The following is a 5,174-nucleotide window of genomic DNA, read 5'->3' as shown; positions in this document are numbered from 1 at the left end:
GTTGTAGGGAGCTATGGCGGTGGTGGAGGACGAGAGAGAAGAGGAGTTGGGTTTGAATTTCTGTTTCTGGAGGATGAAGGAGTTGGTGGCGGCTAAATGTTTATTTTATTTATTTGGAGGAAATAGAGAGATGGAGTTGACGGTTGGATTTGGTAAAGGGGAAGATCGGACGACTGAGGAGAAAACAAAGAAGAAACAGTTTAGGCTTAGGGTTTCACACCCGTGGTTTCACACCAAATAAGCTAACATAATTTTATTTTAATTTTTAATTCATTAATTCTTCAATCTGATTACAATTGTGCTTAAATAGAGAAAAAAAATCTCACAAAATAAAATCTCACACAATCAAATCCCTTACAATAAATAACTACCAAATCTAAACCTAATTTGAAATTCAAATCTAAACTAAAATTCAAAATTCGAAATTTGAAATTGACTACTAAAAAGTGAAATAATTAAAATTCAAATAATAAATATGGAAATTATCTTTATTGTTCTCATCATTCTCCCTGGATAGGAGAAAACTCGACTCCGTCGAGTTAGCTGCAGAAGCTTGCCATCTTCAATATAGTCTGCATGTATCTTAATCTGCCATGAGTTACTTTCATGCATCTCAAATCATTAGTTAAGTTGCATTGTAAATTCACCATCTATAATATTATCAAAATTCACTACAGTTTGGGTGAATATATAGAAGTGGGGTAAGGTAAAAAACTCTCAGAAGCAATATGCTAGGGTCAGGCTTATTTCAGTGGATTACCGATAAATATTGTGAATTGCGTAATCAATCAATATTGAAAATAGAACTATGACCAAACCAATAATATAAATGTTGCCATCAATTAGTTCAAGAGTTGGAAAAGCTTATAAATACCATATCAAATCTTAAACAACTATAAAAGAAATTGTTTTGGACAAGTCCAAACCATCTCAAATATCATCATTAACAGTTTTAAATTATGTCCTGACTTCATATCATACATTTCAGTTAACAATGTATTTATTCAAATTAGATCACTGATTCCCTAATATATGATCAATGCAAATAAAAACAAAATGATGCAAATCAACTCAAATGACTATGTATGAAATGCAGACTCGAACAATGCGATCAATGGCAGATGTAACTCAACAAAGTGTTTAACATGCATGACGTCCTCTTTCAAATGGAATAATTAGGCGTTCCTTCGTTAATATGAATAACAAATTTCCTCTTTAGCAGTGATAGTGAGGAACATGCAAACAAATGTATGAATGAGTGTTTTTGTGTGCTTAATATGGGAGAAAAAAGAAACGAAAACACTCGTGCTCAAACTTGTGTCCCTAATCACTATATATTCCCAAAATGGATCAGTGTATGTGTGAGCTCAAACTTGTGTCCCTAATCACTATATATTCCCAAAATGGATCAGTGTATGTGTGAGTGACTGTCGGGACAATGCATAGTGTCCCTAATCACTATATATTCCCAAAATGGATCAGTGTATGTGTGAGTGACTGTCGGGACAATGCATAGGGGTTTGACATCTGATATGATAGCTATTTCACTATGTTCAAATTGGGATTCAACTTTCATACAGATATCTGAGTGACTCACTTTAGGAACCGAATCAAGAACATGTTGGGTGTCATGTTGGTCCGGGAGGACTTCGTAGGGAATATCAACAACGTTTTCAGTCATTGAAGTGAATTCAAGAGGAGTTAGAGTTTCAATTTCAGGAACAACTTCAGGGACAACATTAATGAACTCCGTGATCAAAGGGGTAGTTTGGGGAATAATCGGAGTGTTGTCATTGCATGAAACTTCAGTTAACTCCACAATTGCAAGGGTAGTTTCAGAAGAAATGGAAGTGCATGATTTTTTTATTTTACTATCCCGAAATTTCTTATCAGAGTTAGATTCTATCAAATCTATGGCTGGTTAACGGTTTCCTCAATAAGAGGTTTTGATTCCGTTATAGGCAGCTTATTAATTCTAACTCTGAACGGGGTCGTACAGATGCTAGTGACGTGCCCATATCCTTGACAATTGTAACACTGAATTATTGGGCGAAGTTTGGAAAAATCTCTTACTGACTCCTTGCCCTTAGGATCGACTCTTAGTTAGGAAGAACTAAGGTTAGGCCGACTTGGAGGTTGACTAGAGGTAGTGGCACGGGAGGGCTGACCTTGATCTTGCGGATACAGAGTTGTAACAGGCGCTTTTCCTAGACTAATGCGCGTCTGGTTGGTTGCATCTTGGAAGGCCTGGGCTACGACACCTAGTTGTATTTTTAGTCCATCGAATTTCTTAAGGAGTTCGGGAGACATGCTGGACTCACTTGTCGATTCACTCGACTCTCCTAGAGTAGACCTGTGCGATTAAGCATGTACTAACAATTAACTGGGATGAGTGGGATGCATTGACAGCTAAATGAGATGAATGAGATTTTTTTTAATATCAAATAAAAGACTCAACTAAAATAAAATAAAATAAAATAAAATTTTCTAACCTAGAACCCTGCTCTGATACCAAAAATGATGCGGAACGGGACATGAGGTCTATCAGAATCAGCGATCTAAATCGAACAACACATCGTTTCGTCAAAATTCATGATCTTCGGTAGGAAATTAATTTAAAAATAATTAATGTGACAGATGGATTTAAACAAGATTTGCATCAACAATCATGAATAGTTCCAATCTCAAACAATATAATCGTAATATTCATTATCATTGCGCAAGCTCTACAATCAATATCAAAATTCAATAGTCACATGTTTAATTATTCTCAACTCACAATTATAATTTAAACAGTGAATATAAGATAAGAGTTCAGAGGTGATATACTCATGCAATTAACTAACAAAATAAAATTAACAGAAAAATAATTCGGAAGATAAATGATGCATCAGAAAACTAACAAACGGGGCAGGCGACGACATCGACTGAACGACGACAATGCGTTAGTGGGGCTGCCCGTCGGGGCTGCTCGTCGAAAGAGATGATGTGGTGGAGTCGCCTGAGGATGGGAAACAGGGGGTGGAGGCGCTTGAGGATGGGAAACAGGGGGTGGAGGCGCTGTTGTTGATAGGGAGGGGAGCAGGGAGGCGCTGTTGCTGAGGGAGACACGGCTGCAGGCTGGGAGGAAAAGAGCAGAGGTGCTTCGTCGTTGGAGTAAGGGAGGAGGCGATGGACTGGTAGTCGGCGGGGAGAATAAAGAAGAGGAGTCGGGTGTGGGTTTGTTGTTCGGAAGTGGGGGAAAGAACAGAGGAGGGGGCGGTGCTGGTGGGCGGAGGAGAAGAGAGCCGGGGAGAGGAGTTTGGAGTCGGTGGTTGTGGGAAAGGGGAGTGGTTGGAGGGCGGCGACTTATGGAAGAGAGGCGGTTGATCGAGGAAGGAGGAGGAGGGTGGCGGCGGTTACTGGAGGAGGTGAAGGAAAAGGGGTCTGGTTGCTACTCGAAGATGGGGAAAGGTAGGAGAGGATGTGTTCGGTGATGGAGGGGATGGTGACTGTTGTCGTGGAGGGTGTTGTATGGAGCGATGGCGCTGGTGGTGGACGAGAGAGAAGAGGAGTTGGGTTTGAATTTCCGTTGCTGGAGGATGAAGAAGGAGTTGGAGGCAGCTGAATGTTTATTTTAGTTATTTGGAGGAAATAGAGAGATGGAGTTGACAGTTGGATTTGGCAAGGGAGAATATCGAACAGCTGAGGAGAAAACAAAGAAGAAACAGTATAGGCTTAGGGTTTCACACCCATGGTTTCACACCAAATAAGCTAACACAATTTCATTTCAATTTTCAATTTATTAATTCTTCAATCTGATTACAATTGTGCTTAAATAGAGAAAAGAAAATCTCAAAAAATAAAATCTCACACAATCAAATCCCTCACAATAAATAACTACCAAATCTAAACCTAATTTGAAATTCAAAATAAAATCTCACACAATCAAATCCCTCACAATAAATAACTACCAAATCTAAACCTAATTTGAAATTCAAATCTAAACTAAAATCCTCACAATAAATAACTACCAAATCTAAACCTAATTTGAAATTCAAATCTAAACTAAAATTCAAAATTCGAATTTCGAATTTGACTACTAAAAACTGACATAATTAAAATTCAAATAACAAATATGGGAATTGTCTGTATTGTTCTCATCACCTAGCCTGAGTTTAATCTTGATCTTCAGCTATAGCTCTAAATCAAGAGTTCATTAGTACATGAGGGTTCAGTCATTCAGAGTCAACAGATGACTTCCCACTTCCAAAGTCTGTTAAATAGAAACCAAACATAAAAAGTCTATCCTATGTTGCACGGGTATGGGTGCGGGTGCGGACATGGACACAGGTGCAAATACGGGACATAACAAATTTGTAAAAGGTATAACACAGACATGGCTATATATACATATTAAAATTAATAATTCATATGAGATTGCTATTGTTTTTTCATTCACATGTTATGAGAACTAAAATTCTAATACCATTTTTTATTGAGTAGATTATATATTGAAAAGCCACTCCTTTTTGAGATATCCAAACAACCCTTTAAATTTATACGAACTGGGTATGGGCTGAAACAAACCTCACCAGAGTCCTATGAGTTGCATAAATTTGAGGTAAAGTGTAAGATACACGTCCAATTAGTGTATCACGAGTGTTTTAAACTAAAACATTTATTACATAATTGAGTACACGTCTGAATAAATGTATGTATATATTCAAGAGTGTCCAAAGAGTCTTGGGCACAAACATGGATACTGAAAGTGTCGGACATCAATATGGGAGCCCAGATGAAGTGTCATGGTAACGCAGATTCTTCCCATACTATTACACAACAAGTATAGAGGGGATAGTATACAGTAGATTAAATTCCTCGTTGAAGAGTATGCCTCAAACATGACGCCATTTGAGTCAGTAAAAGATAAATTCTGATTAGTACTAATCTGTATGAGTCTTAAATGGTTCTAGTATCATAGATATGCACACGAGCTGTCACATAATACCTTATATTCTATGTTTTAACATTGTGTGATTCAAGGAGAAAGGATTCTCACATGCAGCTCGAAACACAATCTATTATATAGACCAACGGAGTGACATGTTAGATATCTTCAAATAGAAGGATAAAGTATTGTCTTTTAATACCTTTTTCATGTGTATTTCATGTGTATAGGCATTATGATCCAC

At 37.6% G+C, this 5,174-nt stretch overlaps 1 protein-coding gene across 6 annotated transcripts in view; it reads left to right on the top strand.

Annotated features, from left to right (window-relative positions):
* LOC109830727 overlaps positions 1–5,174 on the top strand; it is a 48,519-nt gene that overhangs the window by 11,475 nt on the left and 31,870 nt on the right. The window lies entirely within an intron of this gene.

The sequence above is a fragment of the Asparagus officinalis genome, chromosome 2 (genome assembly GCF_001876935.1).
Source record: "Asparagus officinalis chromosome 2, Aspof.V1, whole genome shotgun sequence".
Taxonomy (NCBI): Eukaryota; Viridiplantae; Streptophyta; class Magnoliopsida; order Asparagales; family Asparagaceae; genus Asparagus; species Asparagus officinalis.
Note: the sequence above shows the minus strand (reverse complement) of the source record. Positions and strands in the feature narration are given on the sequence as shown.